Source organism: Nicotiana sylvestris, chromosome 5 (genome assembly GCF_000393655.2).
Source record: "Nicotiana sylvestris chromosome 5, ASM39365v2, whole genome shotgun sequence".
NCBI classification, from domain to species: Eukaryota; Viridiplantae; Streptophyta; class Magnoliopsida; order Solanales; family Solanaceae; genus Nicotiana; species Nicotiana sylvestris.
Window position 1 is genome coordinate 159,039,609 of NC_091061.1, and position 26,461 is coordinate 159,066,069.

At 39.6% G+C, this 26,461-nt stretch overlaps 1 long non-coding RNA gene across 1 annotated transcript; it reads left to right on the forward strand.

Moving 5' to 3' along the window:
* The first annotated feature begins 840 nt into the window (after positions 1 to 840).
* Positions 841 to 26,103, forward strand: LOC104231342 (uncharacterized). The gene is made up of 3 exons (XR_011407454.1): positions 841 to 1,733; positions 1,852 to 3,062; positions 25,959 to 26,103. It is a non-coding gene; the product is annotated as an uncharacterized lncRNA (long non-coding RNA).
* Positions 26,104 to 26,461: the final 358 nt, after the last annotated feature.

The following is a 26,461-nucleotide window of genomic DNA, read 5'->3' on the forward strand; positions in this document are numbered from 1 at the left end:
TTATATGGCTAATTTAATATGATTTTAATATTATACTATTTAGAGGCCGGCGTCGGATATGCAATTATTGACAATGAAGGTATCAATAGTTTATTATTGTTATATGTATACATAATAAGTAGGCATGCCATAACATAAAACCTTGACATTAATCTTACATTTGCTTCTTTTATCCATAGATTACTGGGATATAGACGATCCTACATATGAATGTGAACATTGTGGTGCTTACTTCTGGTACGAAGAAAGAATAAACAAGAAAGTCTAAGTTAAAAAACCAGAGTTCTCTTTGTGTTGTAATCATGGAAAGATACACCTACCACAGCCAAAAGAACCTCCCACAATTTTAAAATAACTATTATTCGGATCAGGTAACAAAAAAATCTATTTTACCATACTTAAATAATTTCTTCAATATATGAATATTTTGATTCACCACCAAATATTTTTATGCAAGTCCAAAAAGTAACCATTTCAGAGATAATATTAGAAGTTATAACTCAATATTTCATTTACATCAATGGGAGGAAAGGTTGATGCTTTTGTCAATCAAACAAAGGGGCCAAGAACATTCAAACTATCTGGACAAAACTATCATCAAATCGAAAGTTTGTTGCCTCCCGAAGGATCCACCCACAAGTTTGCACAATTATATATATATATATATATATATATATATATATATATATATATATACGACACAAAAAACAAAGTGCAGAATAGAATTCATGCACTAGGGTTAGTATTCACTTATTCTTATTTTAAATATGCATGAATATTCTAACAAAAACAAACTTAGATCAATTTTACTAAACCTATATTTATGCAGTCGTGGTCAAAGCGTAAACCAACTTCATGCTGAAATTGTTCAAGATCTGAAACAAATGCTTGATGAAAATAATGTTTTCACAAAGTCATTTAGAATGATCAGAGACAAATTTCAAGAAGATAGTCACTTCAATTTTAGGCTCAGATTGATAGGGAAACGGAACTGTGATGGAAGAAGATACAACTTACTAACGGTTTCAGAGGTAGCTGCTTTGGTGGTTGGAGATTTTGATGTATCTAGATGTGACAGAGACGTCATTGTTGAAACCCAATCTGGACAACTACAAAGGATAAATGAGTTGAATGCCGCCTATTTAGGACTTCAGTATCCTTTATTGTTTCCATTTGGTGAAGATGGTTATCGGGAAGATATTCCTTTAAATGGAAATGATGAATCAAGTGGAGAAAGGAATTTTGTTAGCATCCGTGAATATTTCGCATACAAAATTCAAGAAAGGAATGGTGAAGTACCAACAATTGTAAACTCAAGAAGATTATTTCAACAATTCTTGGTCGATGGATTTACAATGGTTGAATCGTCTAGGTTGAAGTATATCAGAACTCATCAAAGACAATTGCGAGCACATATGTATAAAGGATTAGAAGATGCAATTTTACATGGAGAGATGAAAGGGTAATTCTTTCATCCAGCTTCACAGGGGGTGCAAGATGCATGATTCAAAATTATCAAGATGCTATGGCAATCTGCAAGTGGGCTGGATATCCAAATCTCTTCATTACATTTACTTGCAACCCAAAGTGGCCTGAGATTAGTAGATTTGTAAAGAGTAGGGGCTTGCAACCAGAAGATCGCCCAGTCATTTTATCTAGGGTGTTCAAAATCAAATTGGATCTTTTAATAAAGGATTTGAAAGAGAAATAAATTTTTGGAGCAATTAAATCAGGTATATAATTAATCTTTTATAATAAATTATTATCAATTTTTAATCTGATTTAATAAAGCATTTTTTTACATATAAATTTTAACTACTTACCCTAATTGTAAATTATTATTTTTTGCAGTGATATATCCTATAGAATTCCAAAAGTGAGGGTTACCTCATGCACACATATTTCTCTTTCTTCATAATAAATATCCAAATGTTGGAGACATAGATCAAATAATTTCAGCAGAAATACCAGATGAATTGGTCGATCCGTATTATTATAAGGCCGTGAAGAATTTTATGATGCATGGCCCATGTGGTTCTGCTAGAAAATCGTCTCCTTGCATGCGTAATAGTAGATGTACAAAACACTTTCCAAAGAAGTTCGTAGAAAATACCACAATCGATGAAGATGGAGATCCTATTTATAAAAGAAGGGACAATGGTAGAACTATCCAGAAAGAAGGTATTGAAGTGGATAACAGGTATGTGGTGCCACATAATAGATATTTATTGTTGAAGTATGGTGCACATTTAAATGTTGAATGGTGCAATCAATCTCGATCAATCAAGTACTTATTTATGTACGTTAATAAGGGTCATGATCATGTGACAACAACTTTTTCTCAAAGTGTGCATGGGGAAGACTCATCCGTTGTTGATGAAATAAAAATATATTATGATTGTCGATACATATCACCGGGTGAAGTTGCTTGGAGAATTTTTAAATTTCCAATTCACCATAGAGAACCTTCGGCAGAAAAACTTTTCTTTCATCTACCAAATGAACAAACAGTTATTTTCTCTGATGATAATCCAATTGATGATGTTGCCAATAGACCAAGTGTAAAGGAATCACAATTTTTAAGTTGGTTTGAAGCAAATAAGACATATGAAGAAGCAAGAGAATTAACTTATGCAGAATTTCTTCTTAAGTTTGGGTGGAATAAAAAAATAAAAAAGTGGGGAAAAAGAAGAAATTCTGCATTTTCAATAGGGAGAATATTCTTTGTACCGCCTGGAAGTGGAGAGCAATATTACCTTCGAATGTTGTTGAATGTCATTAAAAGACCTAAGTCTATGAGGATTTACGCAGAATCAACAATCATGAACATCTAACTTTTAGAGATGCATGTTATGCACTGGGTTTATTAGATAATGATAAAGAATATGTGGATGCCATAAGGGAGGCAAGTAACTGGGGAATGCCATCATATCTTAGGCAGTTATTTGCTATGTTACTATTATCAAATTCAATGTCAAGACCAGAATGTGTTTGGGAGGCAACATGAATTTTATTATCAGATGATATCCTACACGAAGAAAGAAGAATATTGGATAATCCAGGTATACAATTCCACCTTCTATTTCATATTTTAATATTATATATTTGTTAAAAAAAATTACATTATTATTGTATACAAATTAAATCTTAGTCTAATATACGATGGTAGATTTATGTTTGCAAAGTATGAGTGTTTAATTATTAACATATTTTATTGGCTACATACTCGAACTCGACATAGCCTTCCAATAAAGTAAAGTAACATTAATTTGCATTAACAATTTTTGATCAATTAATTAATTAATTATATTCTTTTGTTATTTTAGAGGCTGAGCTAACAAACTATGAACTAAAGAATCGTTGTCTCAAAAGTTGAAAAATTTATTGAAAGGTTGCGGAAGAACGTTACATGATTTTCCAACAATGCCAAGATCGGTTTTCAATGAAGAGGAAGTTGACAACACCAATAGACTCATTTGTGATGAATTGTGTCTAAGGAACATGAAGATTTATTGGTTAAATTAACGTGAAGATTTATTGGTTAAATTATAGGCGCTCTTTGTCTAAGGAACATGAAGATTTATTGGTTAAATTAACAGTGGAGCAAAGGTTAGTTTATGACAGAATTATCACAGCAGTGAATGAGGACAAAGGTGGTTTCTTCTTCTTATATGGTCATGGAGGAACTGGAAAGACATTTATGTGGAGGACTTTGTCTTCAGCCATAAGATCTAAAGGAGACATTGCTTTAACAGTTGCGTCCAGCGGAATTGCATCTCTTTTGTTGCCAGGAGGTCGAACAGCTCATTCGAGATTTGCAATCCCACTCAATGCAACTGAAGATTCAACATGTAATATAAAACAAGGTACTCCTTTATCAAAATTGATTATCAAGACAAAGTTAATTATTTAGGATGAAACACCGATGATGCATAGATATTGTTTTGAAGCTCTAGACAGAACTCTAAGAGATATTCTTAGATTTAAAGATGCATCCAAGTTAGGTCGACCATTTGGAGGAACAACGGTTGTTCTTGGAGGTGACTTCAGACAAATACTTCCAGTCATTCCAAAAGGTACTAGACAAGATATTGTTCATGCTGCTATTAATTCTTCATATTTGTCGAATCACTGTCATGTCTTAAAGCTAACAAAAAATATGAGGTTAGAAGGAAATCAGGTGGATTCACATTTGAATGATCTAAGATAATTTTCTGATTGGATTTTAGCAATTAGTGACGGTATGATTGGAAATTCTGTTGATGGTATTCAAAAAGTTCATATCCCTAATGATCTTATCATAAATAATTGTGAAGATCCAATTTCTGTGATTGTGGAAAGTACATATCCAGATTTTTTAAGTCATTGCAGTGATATAACATACCTACAACAAAGAGGAATTCTTTCTCCCACTCTTGACATGGTTGAATCAATCTACGAATACATGGTTTCACTAAACCAAAGTCAACCAAAAATATTTTTGACTTCCGATACAATTTGTATGTCAGACAAAGCTTTTGTAGGTTTGGAACATGTACATACACCCGAATTCCTAAACACTATTAAGTATTCTGGAATTCCAACTTATGTTATCACTTTGAAAGTGGGTGTCCCAGTGATGTTATTGAGAAATATAGACCAATCTTCAGGGCTATCTGTCACGACCCAATTCCCCGAATCCGATCGTGATGGCGCCTCTCGTGAAGACAAGGCCAGCCAGACCAAAACAGACCACCTCTTTTAAACAGTTAAATACCATAATAGTTCTAAATTGTGATATAATAACCATAATTTGCGGAATTAACGATAACAATAGTAGAAACCATCCCGACACAGCCCAAACCGGGGTGTCACAAGTCATGAGCTACTACAGAATCTGCTATAGGTCTACAAAGTATGGAATCCGATACAATAGTCTGAAGAAAACATAAATGATAGAGGATAAGAGAGACAAGGGGCTGCGGATGTCAACAGCTACCTCGTAACTCCAAATCACTGCCTAGCCTGGAAGGAACCAACGTTCAGGTGCGGACTCTGCTATGCCTGAATCTACACACACGGTGTAGGAAGTAATGTGAGTACTCCGACTTAGTGAGTAATAATAATAAATAAATACTTAAGGCAAGATATCACGTAAAAACACAAGGCATTCCATACTGAAGCAGTAAAATCACTTTAAACAGTAAAGCAGTGAGAAATCAAGTGAAAATCCCTTTTTCCAACAAGTAAAGAAGTAGTTTACAAGTGAGTAACAAAAATGATAGAAATGTAAACAGCCCCTCAGGCAAAAAATGTACCACAAATCGCCATTCGGGCATAATATTAACAGAACCAGCCCCTCGGGCTCAATATTAGAACAGTGACAGCCCCTCGGGCTACACATCAGAACAGTAACAGCTCTTCGGGCTCACTCTCAGAATAGTATCAGCCCCTCGGGCTACCTCACAATCACTCATATCAGCCTCTCGGGCATAGTATCAATCACTCAGAACAATGGGTACCCGCGCTCACTGTGGGTGTGCAAACTCCGGAGGGGTCCCTTACGGCCTAATCGCTATATCAAGCCAACTCGTGGCATCATCACTCAGCACTCGGCCTTACATTACTCAAGCCACCTCGTGGCATATAAAGTATCTCAGGCCCTCGGCCTCATATCACTTAGCATATCCTCATATATGACCCTCGGCCTCACTCAGTCCAAAAATCATCACAAGCCCCTTGGGTATTAGTAAAACAGTAGTTCTCAGCCCAAAACATGATGTAGAAATATCATTTAAGTTTCAAATCTGAGTAAAGTGGCTGAGTTTGTAAAACAGTAGATATCGACAGGACTAAGTTCAAATAATAAGTCAAGCAGTGAGGAAACAGTGACAAAAATCCCCAAAGGGTTCAAATAGTTGGCACGAAGCCCAAATATGGCAATCAACCCAAATCATGATGATAACAAATGAATTTCAGTCAAATACGCGGTAAAATCATCAATCGGGACGGACCAAGTCACAATTCCCAGTAGTAAATGACCCCACGCTAATCATCTAACGCGTGTCTGACCTCAATATAGCACTACGATGTGCAAATCCGGGGTTTCAAATCCTTAGGACATCATTTACAATCATTACTCACCTCGAACCGGCTAATTCTCTAGCTCGCGATGCCTTTGCCCCTTGAATTGGCCTCCACGCTCGTGAAATCTATCCAGAATCAGAACGAATACGTCACAATATGTCAAGGGAACGAATCCCAAGCGGAAACATTCGAAAAATATCAAAAATCCCGAAATTAGCAAAATCCGAGCCCCGGTCCCACGTCTCGGAATCGGGTAAAATTTACATTTTCAGAATCATCATACCCTCACGAGTCTAACCAGACCAAAATTATCCAATTCTGATACCATTTGGTCCTTCAAATCATCATTTTACATTTTTAAAAGGTTTCACAATTTTCTTCCCAAATTCCATCCCAAATCACGAAATAAATGATGAGTTCAGTGATAGATTCATGTATTCTAGCCAAATCAGAGTTAAAATCACTTACCCTGATGAATTTCTTGAAAAGCCTTCGAAAAATTGCCAAAATCCGAGCTCTCTAGGTCAAAATATCAAATAAAACCCAAAACCTCGTATTTATAGAGTACCCCTCAGATTTCACCATCCGCGAGCCGCACAAAACCGACCGCGGTCCGCACAAAAACGATCGCGGTCGCACAACTTTCCTCTGCAGTGACAAGCTTTAGTAATTTGGCCATAACCTTTGCTATAGATGTCCAAATTGCAATATCTTTACCTTTCTGGAAACTAAACACGAAGGGCTACAACTTTTGTTTTTGAATCATCTCATAATTTCTTGTAGATCTAAAGATATGAGCTTCCGATGTTGGACCAATGACCTGCGGATCTTCATGACCGCGAACCGCGGACCATTTTCCGCGCCCAACACTATAACTTTTGCCCCCATCCTTTTTCTAAGTTCAGGAATGTCCGGACTTGCTCAAAACTCACCTGAAACACACCCGAGGCCCTCAAGCCTCAACCCAAACATACCAACACCTCTCATAACATCATTAATACCTTGTCGAGCTTTCGAATCACTCAAAACAACATCAAAACACCAAATCAACTTCAGATTCAAGCTTAAGAACTTAGAAATTTCAAATTCCACAAACAACGCTGAAACCTATCAAATCAGGTCCGATTGGCCCCAAATTTTGCATATAAGTCATAAATGACATAATGGAGCTATTCCAACTTCTTAAGTCGGATTTTGATCTCGATATCAAAAAGTCAACCCCTCGGTCAAATTTTCAAACTTCGGTTTCTCATTTTCGCCATTTCAAGCCTAATTAAACTACAAACTTCCAAAAAAAAAAATCCGGGCACGATCCTAAATCAAAAATTACCATACAGAGCTAACCAAATCATAAAATTTCCGATCCGAGATTATATACAAACAAATCAAATATTGGTCAAACCTTTCAAATTTTAAGCTTTCAACTGAGACTGTTCTTCCAAATTAAATTCTGATTAACCTAAAACCCAACACCAGCAATTTACATAAGTCATAATACACCACACGGGGCAAGTCATGCCCGAGAACTGGCGAGCAAAGTACAAAAGCTCAAAACGACCGGTCAGGTCGTTACATCCTCCCCCACTTAAACATACGTTCGTCCGCGAACGTGCTCAGAGTTGTTCCAAAAGCTAACCAATCGCTGAATAACCTTACCATGCATATACCCGGGGGTGATCCCACATCACCCTATCTCACATAGGTCTGATAACACACAGTAACTGAAATTTCACAACCCAATCTAACCCATAAGCCTTAGAACCACATTTCCACTTCTGAAATCATTCACAAGATCAAAATCTCACATCTATATTCAGAATAAGCCCGAACTAGCTGTAATCACCCATACTTGCAATCTCAGGTGCAATCACTTGATATACCACATGACTCAAACACTCATAGTGATAACTTCTAATTACAGCAGCTGCACACAACAAACGAATACAGATAGAAAAACTCTTATCAACTAAAGCCTTACCCCAACACTTTCATATACTGCCAATGATCACTAAAACATGCGGTAAGCCATAACCATTTCCCAGATCAACCATTCAAGAAGTCACTCCTCCTTTGGCCAATGCCACAACAAATTTCTGAGCCGAAGCTAGATATTATCCTTTCAACATGCTGAAATCAAATCCGTTTGTAGTCATTAAAGACCCCGACAGCCTCATCTAATCCAACATAACTACTATTGTGACATTGACACCTCAATATAGACTAAAGCCACGATTTGTGCAATCCGTGCACCAATAAGCCACAATCCGAACCTACTCAATTTCCTGAAAAATAACTCAAATGAAAGAGTTGTACTGCAAGCTCACTAGTACCACCACACACAATGTCGAGAACCCGTATCACATTATAAAAATATAACACAATAAGCTAACCCGCAGGATCATACCTCCCCATAGCTTCGCTCCAATGCGCGACCTCATCCAAACACTAATCCACGTGAAAACACCTTAAATCACTCTTCTCAAAATCGACAATCGTGCGCAATATGATGGCTAAAACCAAAGCAATCATCATAACCACCGCAAAGCAATTGATATAACATTACACATACCCGAAGAGACACAACTAATACGCTACCCGCCGAGAAATACCCGATCACTCTTCCCACTCGACTTCCACCATGAAACCCCAATAGAACTGCACCATATGTGCCCATAACCAACAAATCATAACATCTCGCAACACAGAAAGGTAACTCATGGATCTCCCCAGATTACTAATAAGCTCAATAACAATTGAATCAACACACCCCTCAACCGTATAATTCAGAGCCAACCAAGCCGGCTCAAATTAGAACACACATCCACATTGGCCTGCTAACAAACTCCTTATCACAAAAATCCTGGAGCTGCTCTTCAACTCATTTAACTCTGTCGGTGCCATACGATACGGTGCTCGGCATCAAATCAATATCGAAATCAACAACCTTGCCCGATGACATACCTGGCCATAAGAAACAAATCCGAAAAGTCCCTCGCCACCGGAACTAAATCAATGGTAGGAGCCTCTACACTGACATCCATCACAAAAGCCCAAATAAGAAAGACAATCCTTCCCAGTCGTCCGCTGGGCCTTCGAAATATAAAACTACTCCACTAGGGCATAATCTTACGGACCTCGCCACTCAATCCGTGGCATTTCCAGCATAGCCAACAACGTCACCTTAGTGCAATAGTCCAGAATGACACAACATGAAGACAGCCAGTCTGAACCCAATATCACATCCAAAATCTAATATACCAAGTGACAAAAGATCCGCTCGGGTCTCGAAATCCCGATAGTCATTAAACGGTGCCGATACACACGACTCACAACCACCACATAGCCTGAATATGAGAACTTCATGTCTCCAACTCCATATGGCCTATGAATCAACATATCAAGTCTAGTCACACACAACAGATAAATAATCCTCCGAAGGTTCACAACGACTGAATCATAGCACATACTACCCTCTGACCAACCTTAGCTATTTTCTCACAGTCCACAACCGCAATACCTATGATGTATTATTAACTCAATCACATTTCCCTCTTTCTGAAGTGCATACCGTTATCAAGACACACCATTTAGTAATATCATTTACCTAGTCATCTAAAACTGCATGTGTTGTCTAAGAATTTATGACCTTCCTTTCAAAATCGAATTGCGACCTTACATATGCCAATCTCCGCCCTACACAACATACCACATATAATATGTCATCCTATGATAAATATGAGAACTTCAAAATCCCTTTCTGAGCCACAATCAACTACATACTTAACTAGTCAAAAAATTTCCATTTGATCCCATCTAGGAGAAAATCACTATACATTCCATGCTCCTTATGCCAGCAGAAATTATACATCTCTATCGTGGTAGAAATTATTAAGAACTCTACAAATCCCTCTTTCCATAAAACCAAACCACCAATACTGACTTATTTTAACTCAACCAAGATACACAAGCCATCCAAAACCTAAGAGCATTGCTAGAAAATACATATGGAAACTCATTACCTTGTAAACACCCAAAGAACTAGTCATATCCTTACCATACCGATATGGCCTACCACCAAGCTATCCCATCTATCCGAGCTCCCTTCTGATTTACCTTCACTTGATACTCCTTCTTGCTATAACATCACATTTCCTCAACCCAAACTTATCACACAAGACCCAAGCATAATACCACACAACCTAAGGCTCATCACTCATTGAATACTCTTTTTAATGTTCCCCCAAAACACCATATTCAAGATACCGACTCTGAAAAGACTTACTGCGAATCCGAAGCCATTACCTTCACCTTCCCGATACTGATATACGGAATCCCATAATTAACATAGAAAATACCACAAGTCTTTCCATCTTCCACTGAAAAATTCAGTTTCTATCCATAAGTACAACTTGAAAGCCTCCAATTATTGCATGTAAAATTTATAACACAATAGGACCATTCTCTAAAGGCATCCACTCTACTCAAACCGTAGTTAGATTGATTAAACGAACCAAACAACTGTGCTTCATCTGCACTCCGACACTGCAGAATGTCACCTCATTCCAATATAACCAAGCAACTTCCTGCCCTATGCACCGAGCATTCCTAACCAACCACAACTCAAGTCATTCCCCGATTATCGTACACCCATAAAGCATAACATAGCCTTTATTGAAATTTTCTTTACTCGAGCCACAACTGATTTACAAATACTCCTCGAACTGGAGCCATTAGAGCACATAATCGTGCAATCAACTATTCAATAGAGGATTCCCTCACTTGGCTCAAAGCCATAGCTCAAAACACGCACCATAACTCATAACGCATACACTTTATTGATGCCATAACACCATAGTGAGATTAAACTCAACCCTTCATAAGCTCGTGGCACACAGACCATCTAGTACTTCATATCTTTTACAAATCTCACATTTACTCTCATAACAATTAAAACCACTCTCTTAAGTGACCCAAATTAAATTCGCACATATATTTCACTTGTAAATGTGATCTTCTAACAGACAACATAAAGATCGCACAACTCCAGAACACTTCGCAGGAGATAACCCACCTGCTTCGCCTTAAACTAACATTTATGTATACCTTCCACCATCATAACCATTACACACTCACTTAGTCTTCCTGAGTCTAAACTCATACTGCAACATGAAATCTACTCCACTCCCAACTAGGATACATGAAAAGATTCTTCACACGCCCATAACTCGGGATATAACTAGAATCAAGACAGAAATCAAGCACCTAATAGTTCTTCTATCCTCCAGCAGACCTTTCTCGTCACTTGAAAATCATACGAATACATCTCGCAGCACTAACATTCTTATTACATAGCTATCCAGCCGTCACTTCCACTAACAGGGAAAAATATCGAACATAAAAATTCAAAAGCACTTGCTCAGACAAGCAACATCTCGGTGCTCAAGCTATAGGTATAAATCCGGCCTCAAGTCCTCTAGACTGGCCCAACATCAACTCACCGAGATCATATCTCACCCCTCGATCAGGGAATCACAAGCCATTGATGCACATCTGATACTGAGAGCTCATGCGTGCATACGAACGCGTTGAAGGAATTTCAAAAGTTACTTTCCAAGCTGAATCAAGGACGCACGATAAGAATTCAAGAGTGTGAAGTTTTTTCTAAAGGTTCTGTATCCTCTCGAGGATAAATACAGACGTCTCCGTACCGATCCGTGAGACTCTACTAAACCTGCTCATAACTCGTGAGACCTATGTAACCTAGGCTCTGATACCAACTTGTCACGACCCAATTCCCCGAATTCGATCGTGATGGCGCCTCTCATGAAGATAAGTCCAGCCAGACCAAAACAAACCACCTCTTTTAAATAGTTAAATACCATAAGTAGTTCTAAAACGTGATATAATAACCATAATTTGCGGAATTAATGATAACAACAGTAGAAAGCATCCTGACACAGCCCAAACCGGGGTGTCACAAGTCATGAGCTACTACAGAATCTGCTATAGGTCTACAAAGTACGGAATCCGATACAACAGGCTGAAGAAAACATAAATGATAGAGGATAAGAGAGACAAGGGGTTGCGGACATCAACAGCTACCTCGTAACTCCAAATCACTGCCTAGCCTAGAAGGAATGAGCGCTCAGGTGCAGACTCTGCTATGCCTAAATCTGCACACAAGGTGCAAGGAGTAATGTGAGTATTCCGACTCAGTGAGTAATAATAATAAATAAAGACTGAAGGCAAGAAATCACGTAAAAACACAAGGCATTCCATACTGAAGCAGTAAAATCACTTTAAACAGTAAAGCAGTGAGAAATCAAGTGAAAATCCCTTTTTCCAACAAGTAAAGCAAGTAGTTTACAAGTGAGAAACAAAAATGATAGAAATGTAAACAGCCCCTCGGGAAAAACATGTACCACAAACCGCCCATCGGGCATAATATCAACAGAACCAGCCCCTCGGGCTACATATCAGAACAGTAACAGCCCCTCGAGCTCACTCTCAGAATAGTATCAGCCCCTCGGGCTACCTCACAATCACTCATATCAGCCCCTTGGGCATAGTATCAATCACTCAGAACAATGGGTACCCGCGCTCACTGTGGGTATGCAGACTCCGGAGGGGTCCCTTACGGCCCAAGCGCTATATCAAGCCACCTCATGACATCATCACTCGGCACTCGGCCTCACATCACTCCGCACTCGGCCTTACATCACTCAAACCACCTCGTGGCATATAAAGTATCTCAGGACCTCGGCCTCATATCACTCAGCATATCCTCACATATGACCCTCGGCCTCACTCAGTCCAAAAATCATCACAAGCCCCTTGGGCATTAGTAAAACAGTAGTTCTCAGCCCAAAACATGATGTAGAAATATCATTTAAGTTTCAAATCTGAGTAAAAGTGGCTGAGTTTGTAAAACAGTAGATATCAACAGGATTGAGTTCAAATAATAAGTCAAGAAGTGAGGAAACAGTGATAAAAATCCCCGAAGGTTTCAAATAGTTGGTACGAAGCCCAAATATGGCAATCAACCTAAATTATGATGATAACAAATGAATTTCAGTCAAATACGCGGTAAAATCATCAATCGGGACGTACCAAGTCTTAATACCCAGTAGTAAAAGACCCACGCTCATCATCCAACACGTGTATCACCTCAATATAGCACTACGATGTGCAAATCTGGGGTTTCAAACCATCAGGACATCATTTACAATCATTACTCACCTCGAACCGGCTAATTCTCTAGTTCACGACGCCTTTGCCCATAATCAAGACTCTACTAGACACGACTCATAGACAACCCCTAGGACAGACTTGCTCTGATACCAAGTTTGTCACGACCCAAACTGAAGGGCCATGACTAGCACCCGACCACACTTGCCGAGCACCAACGTACATTTCATCTAACCTTCATTATTATCTTTTAAGGCTGACGAGATCAATATAAATGGTAGACCTAGATCATGGACAACCAGCAATAAAATATGACGGCATGAACATACATAGCAGGGGATGACCAGACAATCAAGAAACTACGTATAAGGTATGAGCTACCTCGCTACTATGAAAGACTATACAACAAAAACTAGCCGACAAGGCATACCAAACTATACATGAGACGACACCTGTCTATGAGCCTCTAAAAGAACATAAGTGTTGCAACATAGCCGGAATAGGGCCCCGACATACCCATAATGTCTATAACAAAAATTGCATACCAAGACCAAGGCAAGTCCGGAGAAGGGATCTCGCCAATCACCGCTGAACTGGACAGTCTACTGTGGTGGGGGAGCTGCACCTGCCTGTCTATCAGGACCTGCAGCACGACATGCAGCGTCCACAAATAAAAGGACGTCAGTACGAATAAAGTACTGAGTATGTAAGGCAAGGAACCATAAATACGATCAGTAATGTAAGCAAGGATAGAGAATATACAACCTGTAACATCTTAGTACCTCTGAGGGCTACTTACATGAAATGCATGATACATATGTATAAATACATAAACCTTTAAAGCATTCGCCTCTGTGGGCATCATTATCATCATATCGTACCCGGCCATAATAGGCTCGGTAGAATCGTACCCGGCCACGTGGAGCTCGGTAAAACCCAACTGATCAGTGGTTGCACAATAGGTGCCGTACCCGGCCAACTATAGCGTGGCTCGGTAGAGTAAAATAGATACATATATATAATGCATGCTCGACTCATGGAATCACATTCTAAACCTTTCGGAGTGACGTAAGGTCGGTATCCTCTATACACGTTATTAGGACTAACTCTTCACTATGAACCTTATAAGAATCAGGAAGTACCAACAACATTGATAACATAAGACTAAGAGAAGCAACATTAACATCAATCGTTCCATAAGAGGGAAAACAATGTAAGTACTGCTAGCTTCTAAGAGTAGAGTATCTTGGAAGATCGTTCATTACATTATGTGCAATCGGAGTCGTGCAAAAGAAGGAAAGGGATAGCCTCACATACCTTGTATATACTGCCCCAATCTCAAGCTATGCAATTGTCAAAACTCCTTAGTCTACAATAAGAGAAACGATACTATCGTTATCATTTAAGCGTCATAACTATTATGTATCGACCACAACCTATTTTACGATGAAACGGACAGCACCTCCCCTATATATATGACCTCACACCATTCAAAACAATCACCAAACAGCCCAAACAACATCAATAATAAACATATTGAGCCTCCCAAAATAGTCCACACACAGCCTAATCACTCCATACATACGACGACCACCGTAGTCGTGTCAAACAACCTGGAAATGTTACGAATAACTATCAGCCCATAACCCTACATATATATGGTGTTTCTCCACACCCTTCCTCCTCCAAAACTCCACAAGATAGTAGTAAAATACGCAGCCCAACAACAACGCAAAATAGTCCACAAAACAATAACATTACTTCCAAGCCTTTCGATATATATTTCACAAGTTCTAGCTTCAATGGCTTAGCTGCAACTTGGATAATCTTAAATACATATAGAGTAAGAGGTTCCTTACCTTTATACAGAAATAACAACTCCAATTTGACCTTAAATTTCCATGAAATATCCCTCCAATGCTGCCACAACAACAAAAAAACGAAACTAGGCGATCAATTAGTGTTTTTCGGCACTAGAATCACTTTAGAAGGCTTGAAATCACCTAGGATTGATATTAAGAATATGAGGGAGTATTTACAGAACATAAAACCTTTAAAACAACCTCCCACACGAGCTAGAACGACACAAAAATGAGCAACAACAAGAAGAACAAGAGACTTACTAGCGCCACGGAATTCCCGACACTTGATTTGTGTTGTTTGCCCTTTTTGGGTCTTGAATCTTGAGAGAACCTTGAGAGGATGTTCCTAGGGTTCTAAGGTCTGAAAATAGTGAAAATAAATGACTTAAAACGGGTTGGAGTCATCCTATGTAGGCCCAAATATCTTAAACCGACTTAGTGGGCCCCATAGAGAGGTGTTTGGCGCAGTCTCGCGAAAACGCGAATATCTCTCTACTCCGAGATCGTATCGATGAACGGTTTAATGCGTTGGAAACTAGACTCCTAGATATTTAATTTTGTTGGTAGATCACCCCGTAATCCCTTGTAAATTATGAGAAAAGATTAGAAACATTTGACCTAATGTTTAAGTAAAATTATGAACCTAAGTTGCGACAACTTTTGTCGACTTTTGTTTCATAACTCGTTTGACTTCAAGACTTATGATACGGATATTATATGATTAAAATACCTTAATAAATGACCTCTTGAGTGTATTAAGCACCGCTAGATTACCTGAAAATACGAGTTACAACATCCTTGATTCGTTTAACTTCTAATACTGGTTAATCACCCTTATACACTCTTGTATCACTTAAGACCAATAGGATTGACTTCTTATCATCTCAAAGATAATTCCTTCTTGGATTTATGTTAACTAATATATGGCATGAACTAACACATGTGGATATGGGTTGTAACACCCTCCCCCCCTTAGGAACATTCGTCCTCGAATGTAAGGGTTTATGGGGAGTTTAAATCATCGTGGATTCCAATGGAAATTTTCGATCAATTTTCCCCTATAAAATGGTCACTAGCAAAACTTGCAAGTAATTAAGCCCAACATATGGCTTCACAAGGCTACACAAAGCATTATGCGTATTTACATTATCTACATATCACCATTTTGTATTAAGGAGGAGTATTCTCAAATTATTGCTTACCTCATAGAGCCGTTTCTTCTTCCAATGTATCCTGTCTTCCACCAGCATCCTTGTTATCTTCATTCTGGAATAAGTAAGGGTATTTAGACTTCATCTCCTCTTCTGCTTCCCATGTCATTTCTTCCATATTTTTGTTCCTCCACAATACTTTGACGGAAGCTACATCTTTTGTTCTCAGCTTGCGGACTTGCCGATCTAATATCGCCACTGGCACTTCTTCATATGATAGGTCCTCTGTAACTTGTACATCTTTGATAGGGATGACTCGAGAAGGGTCTCCAATACATTTTCTCAACATAGATACATGGAATACCGGGTGGACAAATTCCAATTCGGATGGCAATTCTAACTCATAAGCAACCTGTCCAATCCGTCGAAGAATTTTATACGGCCCGATATACCTTGGACTCAGCTTACCTTTCTTCCCAAAACGCATAATACCCTTCATTGGTGAGATCCTCAGGAAAACCCAATCACCAACCTCAAACTCTAGATCACGACGTCGGACATCAGAATAAGATTTTTGCCTGCTTTGTGCCGTCCTCAATCGCTCCTGTATCACTTTCACCTTCTCAATAGCTTGGTGAATCAAATCTGGCCCATATAATTCTGTTTCACCGACTTCGAACCATCCAACTGGTGATCTACATCTCCTCCCGTATAGTGCCTCATATGGGGCCATTTTAATACTGGAATGGTAGCTATTGTTATAGGCGAATTCTATGAGTGGAAGATGATCATCCCAATTCCCCTTAAAATCTAGAACACATGCTCGTAGCATATCTTCCAGTGTCTGAATGGTACGTTCAGCCTGTCCGTCAGTCTGCGGATGAAATGCAGTGCTGAGATTTACCTGTGTGCCTAAACCCTTCTGGAAAGACCTCCAAAAGTTAGCCGTAAATTGAGCTCCTCGGTCTGATATAATAGATATGGGCACACCATGAAGCCTAACAATCTCCTTGATATACAACTTTGCATAATCTTCAGCCGTGTAAGTTGTCTTCACTGGCAGAAAATGGGCACATTTTGTAAGTCGATCAATTATCACCCAGATGGAGTCAAACTTATGATAAGAGCGAGGTAATCCAATAATGAAGTCCATATTAATCACCTCCCACTTCCAGGTCGGAATCTCTATATTTTGAAGCAATCCACCGGGTTTCTGATGTTCTATCTTTACTTGTTGACAATTGGGACACTGGGCTACAAATTCTGCAATAGACTTCTTCATATTATCCCACCAATACTGCTCCTTGACATCATGATACATCTTTGTCGAGCCGGGATGGATGGAATATCGGGATTGATGAATCTCATTCATAATCTTCTCTCGCAACCCTGCCACATTAGGCACACACAATCGGCTCTGGTATCTCAGTGCCCCATCTTTTCCGATCCCAAAAGCCATACTTTTACACTGTTGAATGCTTTCTCTTAATCGTACTAAGATAGGATCTTCATATTGTCGTGCTTTTACCTCGGCTACCAAAGATGATTCTGATGTATTCTGTACAGTAACACCTCCGTCATCAGAGTCTAACAATCTGATTCTCATATTGGCTAGCTGATGAAGCTCTTTAATCAACCCCCATCTACCTGCCTCAATATGTACTAAGCTTCCCATTGATTTACGGCTGAGAGCGTCTGCCACAACATTGGCTTTACCGGGATGATACAATATCTCGACGTCGTAGTCTTTCAATAATTCAAGCCACCTACGCTGCCTCAAATTCAACTCTTTCTGCTTGAAGATGTATTGTAAACTCTTGTGATCTGTGTAGATGTCAACATGGACGCCGTATAAGTAGTGCCGCCATATCTTCAAAGCATATATTACTGCAGCCAATTCCAAATCATGGGTTGGATAATTCTTTTCATGCTTCTTCAATTGTCTTGATGCATAAGCAATCACATTCCCACGCTGCATCAATACGCACCCCAAACCTATACCTGAGGCATCACAATATACCACATAATCTTCTGTTCCTTCAGGAAGAGTGAGCACTGGTGCAGATGTCAATCGATTCTTCAGCTCCTGAAAACTACGTTCACAAGTGTCAGACCACTAGAATTTGGTAGCTTTTTGTGTTAACTTAGTCAATGGTGATGATATAGAGGAAAATCCTTCTACAAACCGCCTATAATATCCTGCTAGTCCTAGGAAGCTGCGGACTTCTGATGGTGTTGTAGGTCTCGGCCAATTCTTTACTGCATCGATCTTCTGAGTGTCGACACTAATACCCTCATCAGATATCACATGGCCAAGGAATGCTACTGAGTTCAGCCAGAATTCACATTTGGAGAGCTTAGCATATAACTTACGATCCTGAAGCGTCTGTAATACTATCCGCAAGTGGCCCGCATGTTCCGCCTCCGAACGAGAATATACTAGAATGTCATCAATGAATACAATCACGAACACATCAAGATAGGGCCTGAATATAGTATTCATGAGATCCATAAAAGCTGCTGGGGCATTTGTTAGCCCGAACGACATCACCAAGAACTCAAAGTGCCCATATCTTGTCCGGAAGGCCGTCTTTGGAATATCCTTCTCCCTAACCCTCACCTGATGATACCCTGAACGTAAATCAATCTTAGAGAAATACTTGGCACCCTGGAGTTGGTCAAACAGGTCATCAATTCTTGGAAGTGGATACTTGTTCTTTATAGTAGACTTATTCAACTGTCGATAGTCGATACACATCCGTAACGACCCGTCTTTCTTCCGCACGAATAGGACTGGTGCACCCCAAGGTGAAGTGCTAGGCCTAATAAAGCCCTTATCCAGCAAGTCCTTCAACTGCACCTTCAACTCTCGCAACTCTGCCGGGGCCATTCTGTATGGAGGAATAGAGATCGGTTGAGTGTCAGGCAACACATCAATGCTAAACTCAATCTCCCTTTCAGGAGGAAGGCCTGGGAGTTCATCTGGGAAAACATCTGGGAATTCGTTGACCACAGGGATTGATTGTAAAGTAGGCGGTTTCGCCTCCGCATCCCTAACGCGAACGAGATGATAAATGTAACCTTTTGAGATCATTTTCCTTGCCTTAAGATAGGAAATAAACCTACCTTTCGGTGTAGCAATGTTCCCTTTCCATTCAATGACGGGTTCACCCGGAAATTGGAACCTAACCATCTTCGTACGACAGTCAACATTTGCATAGCATGAGGCCAACCAGTCCATTCCCATTATCACATCAAAATCAACCATTTCTAACTCAAATAAATTTGCCGAGGTTTGACGACTACAAATCATCACAGTGCAACCTCTATATACCCTTCTAGCAATCACAGAATCTCCTATCGGAGTAGATACCGCGAGGGGTTTACTTATCAATTCAGGTTCAATGCCAAACTTATTAGCCACAAAGGGTGTAACATATGATAATGTAGATCCCAGATCAATCAGCGCATATACATCATAAGAAAACACAGATATAATACCTGTAACAACATCTGGAGACGACTCGAGATCCTGTCGACCTACTAGAGCATAGGTTCGATTTTGAGCACCACTCGAACTCGGCACTGCACCTCTACCCCTACCACGACCTGTCGACTGCTGAAAACCCCGTGCTGGAGGTCGAACTGATGAGGAAGAACCAGACACAGATCCAGTCGGCTGAGCCATACCATCACCTCCTCTATTAGGACAATCCCGCATCATATGGCCAGGCTGCCCGCACGAATAGCATGCATCAGAACCTCGACGACACAGTCCAAAGTGGGCCTTGCCGCACTGATCACAATGTGGTGTTGGGGGTCTCATCTGACTAGTATCCCTGTGATGTTGCGAGCCAGATGCCCGCGAACTCTGACCTGGACCAGAATAGGATCGATCATATCGAGGCCTCTGAAACTGTGGAGGAGCACTAGCTACAGGTGGCGCCGAACTCCTCGAAAACTGTGGCCTGATGCGGCCTCTGAAGTCATCAGAATACCCTGCAAATCTCGCCCTCTTATGCTGGCCTCTATCCTGCTCCCTAACTGCCCTCTGCTGGCGCTTACGATCCTCTAGGGTCTGGGCATAAGCTTGAATACGGGAAATATCCATGCCCTCCACCAAGGAGGCTGTCGTACACTCATTTATTAGATGTGGTCCCAACCCATTCACGAACATATGCACCCTATCACTCATCTCGGCCACCATATGGGGAGCATACCTTGCCAAAGAATCAAACTGCATATTGTACTCTCGCACACTCATATTACCTTGTCTAAGGTTCAAGAACTTATCAGCTCTAGCTCGTCGTATCTCAACTGGCAAGTAGTGACGAAGAAAGGCCTCAGAAAATTCCTTCCACACAGCTGGAGGAGGGTTCGGACCCCTGGATCTCTCCCAACTATCATACCAGAGAACCGCTAAATCCCGTAGCCGATAAGAAGCCAACTCTACTGCCTCTGTATCACTAACATGCATAACCCGAAGTGTACGATGAACCTGGTCAATAAAAGTCTGTGGGTCCTCCTTGGGGTCTGATCCGGTAAACACTGGAGGGTCTAAATTAATAAAATCACGAACTCTTGTACTAACTGGTTTCTCAGCAGCACCTGTATTCTGCCTCTGAGCCTGAGCAGCTACCAAGCTAGTCAATAACTGCAAAGCACTCTGCATATCCTGGTCTGGAGTGCCAGACGGAGGAACTGGAGGCGCTGGGTGCCTTCTAATATCCTCTGGAGGAGATGGAGTAGATGAGGTATGAGAGGGCATCTCACTTTGAGCCTCACTTTGTCCTGCTCTGACTTGGGGAACCTGACTGGTACCCTCTCCCGCTGCTGTATCAAGCCGTCTACTAATCGTTTGCTTCCTAGTCGAAGGCATCACTGAAAAAAACAAGGTGAATATTAGAGACGAACACTTACGACTCAACTCTACGCACGATCTAGATTCAGGAAGAAGGTAACAACCCTAGATGTCATGTAGCCTCCTGATTATAAATGTGGCGCGCTACACATCCATAATCAAGACTCTACTAGACACGGCTCATAGACAACCCCTAGGACAGACTTGCTCTGATACCAAGTTTGTCACGACCCAAACTGAAGGGCCATGACTAGCACCCGACCACACTTGCCGAGCACCAACGTACATTTCATCTAACCTTCATTATTATCTTTTAAGGCTGACGAGATCAATATAAATGGTAGACCTAGATCATGGACAACCAGCAATAAAATATGACGGCATGAACATACATAGCAGGGGATGACCAGACAATCAAGAAACTACGTATAAGGTATGAGCTACCTCGCTACTATGAAAGACTATACAACAAAAACTAGCCGACAAGGCATACCAAACTATACATGAGACGACACTTGTCTATGAGCCTCTAAAAGAACATAAGTGTTGCAACATAGCCGGAACAGGGCCCCGACATACCCATAATGTCTATAACAAAAATTGCATACCAAGACCAAGGCAAGTCCGGAGAAGGGATCTCGCCAATCACCGCTGAACTGGACAGTCTACTGTGGTGGGGGAGCTGCACCTGCCTGTCTATCAGGACCTGCAGCACGACATGCAGCGTCCACAAATAAAAGGACGTCAGTACGAATAAAGTACTGAGTATGTAAGGCAAGGAACCATAAATACGATCAGTAATGTAAGCAAGGATAGAGAATATACAACCTGTAACATCTTAGTACCTCTGAGGGCTACTTACATGAAATGCATGATACATATGTATAAATACATAAACCTTTAAAGCATTCGCCTCTGTGGGCATCATTATCATCATATCGTACCCGGCCATAATAGGCTCGGTAGAATCGTACCCGGCCACGTGGAGCTCGGTAAAACCCAACTGATCAGTGGTTGCACAATAGGTGCCGTACCCGGCCAACTATAGCGTGGCTCGGTAGAGTAAAATAGATACATATATATAATGCATGCTCGACTCATGGAATCACATTCTAAACCTTTCGGAGTGACGTAAGGTCGGTATCCTCTGTACACGTTATTAGGACTAACTCTTCACTATGAACCTTATAAGAATCAGGAAGTACCAACAACATTGATAACATAAGACTAAGAGAAGCAACATTAACATCAATCGTTCCATAAGAGGGAAAACAATGTAAGTACTGCTAGCTTCTAAGAGTAGAGTATCTTGGAAGATCGTTCATTACATTATGTGCAATCGGAGTCGTGCAAAAGAAGGAAAGGGATAGCCTCACATACCTTGTATATACTGCCCCAATCTCAAGCTATGCAATTGTCAAAACTCCTTAGTCTACAATAAGAGAAACGATACTATCGTTATCATTTAAGCGTCATAACTATTATGTATCGACCACAACCTATTTTACGATGAAACAGACAGCACCTCCCCTATATATATGACCTCACACCATTCAAAACAGTCACCAAACAGCCCAAACAACATCAATAATAAACATATTGAGCCTCCCAAAATAGTCCACACACAGCCTAATCACTCCATACATACGACGACCACCGTAGTCGTGTCAAACAACCTGGAAATGTTACGAATAACTATCAGCCCATAACCCTACATATATATGGTGTTTCTCCACACCCTTCCTCCTCCAAAACTCCACAAGATAGTAGTAAAATACGCAGCCCAACAACAACGCAAAACAGTCCACAAAACAATAACATTACTTCCAAGCCTTTCGATATATATTTCACAAGTTCTAGCTTCAATGGCTTAGCTGCAACTTGGATAATCTTAAATACATATAGAGTAAGAGGTTCCTTACCTTTATACAGAAATAACAACTCCAATTTGACCTTAAATTTCCATGAAATATCCCTCCAATGCTGCCACAACAACAAAAAAACGAAACTAGCGATCAATTAGTGTTTTTCGGCACTAGAATCACTTTAGAAGGCTTGAAATCACCTAGGATTGATATTAAGAACATGAGGGAGTATTTACAGAACATAAACCCTTTAAAACAACCTCCCACACGAGCTGGAACGACACAAAAATGAGCAACAACAAGAAGAACAAGAGACTTACTAGCGCCACGGAATTCCCGACACTTGATTTGTGTTGTTTGCCCTTTTTTTGGGTCTTGAATCTTGAGAGAACCTTGAGAGGATGTTCCTAGGGTTCTAAGGTCTGAAAATAGTGAAAAGAAATGACTTAAAACGGGTTGGAGTCATCCTATATAGGTCCAAATATCTTAAACCGACTTAGTGGGCCCCATAGAGAGGTATTTGGCGCAGTCTCGCGAAAACGCGAATATCTCTCTACTCCGAGATCGTATCGATGAACGGTTTAATGAGTTGGAAACTAGACTCCTAGATATTTAATTTGGTTGGTAGATCACCCTGTAATCCCTTGTAAATTATAAGAAAAGATTAGAAATATTTGACCTAATGTTTAAGTAAAATTATGAACCTAAGTTGCGACAACTTTTGTCGACTTTTGTTTCATAACTCGTTTGACTTCAAGACTTATGATACGGATATTATATGATTAAAATACCTTAATAAATGACCTCTTGAGTGTATTAAGCACCGCTAGATTACCTGAAAATACGAGTTACAACATCCTTGATTCGTTTAACTTCTAATACTGGTTAATCACCCTTATACACTCTTGTATCACTTAAGACCAATAGGATTGACTTCTTATCATCTCAAAGATAATTCCTTCTTGGATTTATGTTAACTAATATATGGCATGAACTAACACATGTGGATATGGGTTGTAACACTAACCATACCAAAATTATTCAATTCCGATATCATTTGGTCCTTCAAATCATCATTTTACATTTTTGAAAGGTTTCACAATTTTCTTCCCAAATTTCATCCCAAATCACGAATTAAATGATGAATTCAGTGATAGATTCATGTATTCTAGCTAAATCTGAGTTAAAATCACTTACCCCGATGAATTTCTTGAAAAACCTTCGAAAAATCGCCAAAATCCGAGCTCTCTAGGTCAAAATATCAAATAAAATCCAAAACCTCGTATTTATAGAGTACCCCTCAAATTTCACCCTATGCGGGCCGCACAAAACCGACCGCGGTCCGCATAAACCATTGCGGTCCGCATAAAAATGACCGCGGCCGCACAACTTTCCTCTGCAGTGATAGGCTTTAGTATTTTTGGCCATAACGTTTGCTACAGATGTCCAAATTGCAATATCTTTCTCTTTCTGGAAACTAGACACGATGAGCTACAACTTTCGTTTTTGAATCATCTCAAAATTCCTTGTAGATAAAAAGATATGAGCTTCTGAAGTTGGACTTACGACCTGCAGATCTTCATGACCGCGGACCATTTTCCACGCCCAGCACTAAACCACCGCGCCCAGCACTAAAACTTCTGCCCCCATCCATTTTCTAAGCTCAAGAATGTCCGGACTCGCTCAAAACTCACCCGAAACACACCCGAGGCCCTCAAACCTTAACCCAAACATACCAATACCTCCCATAACATCACTAACACCTTGTCGAGCTTTCGAATCACTCAAAAAATATCAAAACACCAAATCAACTTCGGATTCAAGCTTAAGAACTTAGAAATTTCAAATTCCACAAACAACGCCGAAACCTATCAAATAAGGTCCGATTGACCCCAAATTTTGCACACAAGTCATAAATGACATAATGGAGCTATTCCAACTTCTTGAGTCGAATTTTGATCTCGATATCAAAAAGTCAACCCCTCGGTCAAATTTCCAAACTTCGGCTTCTCATTTTTGCCATTTCAAGCCTAATTAAACTACAAACTTCCAAAAAAAAAATCGGGCACGATCCTAAATCCAAAATTACCATACGGAGCTAACCAAATCATAAAATTTCCGATCCGAGATCATATACAAATAAGTCAAATATTGGTCAAACCTTTCAAATTTTAAGCTTTCAACTGAGACTGTTCTTTCAAATTAAATTCTGATTAACCTAAAACCCAACACCAACGATTTATATAAATCATAATACACCACACGGGGCAAGTCATGCCCGAGAATTGGCGAGCAAAGTGCAAAAGCTCAAAACGACCGGTCGGGTCGTTACACTATCTAATGGAACAAGATTAATCATCACAAGACTCGAAAATCGGGTTATCGAAGCAAAAGTTTTATCGGGAAATATGGATGGACAAAAGGTGTTCATTCTGAGAATATCGCTGACTCCATCTAATGCAAGATTACTTTTTAAGTTCCAGCGAAGGCAATTTTCAATTGTTGTATCTTTTGCAATGACTATCAACAAAAGTCAAGGACAATCTTTATCTCGTGTTGGGTTATATTTGAAGAAACCATTCTTCACACATGGGAAGCTTCATGTTGCTCTATCACGGGTTACAAAAAGAAAGGGATTAAAGATTTTGGTTTATGACGATGATGGAGAAATTTCAAATGAAGCAACAAATGTAGTTTACAAAGAAGTTTTCCGTAATTTACTTGGAGAATGAAAGCAAATATGATCTGAAAGTTCATAACTTATTTGCTTCTCATGCTACTGTCTTTGCTAAACCATATTGGAAATAAGTTTCAGAAACAATAGTTGGCAACTTCAATTGGTATGCTTATCTGTTATCTCATCAACATTAATTGTTACTATTTTGAGTTTCTCTGAGCTAATAAATTCTTATGCTTTAAATATACTAACAAACAACTTACAAACATCTCTGACCTTTTACAACAGAGTTCTCGCAATGGATGTTGAGGTTTACAAAATAAAACTTGCTCCGTAGCCGAAGGTGGAACAAAAGAAGACAAAGATTCTACTGGTAAAATTAATACTAAATAAACATCCGCTTGATTTTGGATTCATCACACATTTGAATCTGATTAAAGATTTGTGAATTGATAGCTTATAGCTTTTACTTACTCATGCATTACAAATATGAATCATTTATTCCTTTTTATTTATTTAAATAAAAGATCATTCATTTCAGCTAACACTATTCCTACCATGTTTTCTATTCTTCAAGCCTTTTATTTTAATTTTGGTCTCATTTCCTCTCTGTTATTTTTATTCCTACCATATTTTGTGAATCATTTAGAATTTACGCTATTGTCTTGAAATTGTGTTAGAAATAGTGGAGAAAAAAAATCTTCTTTTGAAGTGCTCATAAATTAAATTCGTCCAAATTATACTTGCATTAGAGTATTACTCGCTAAATGAAAATTTTAACTTATGTTATG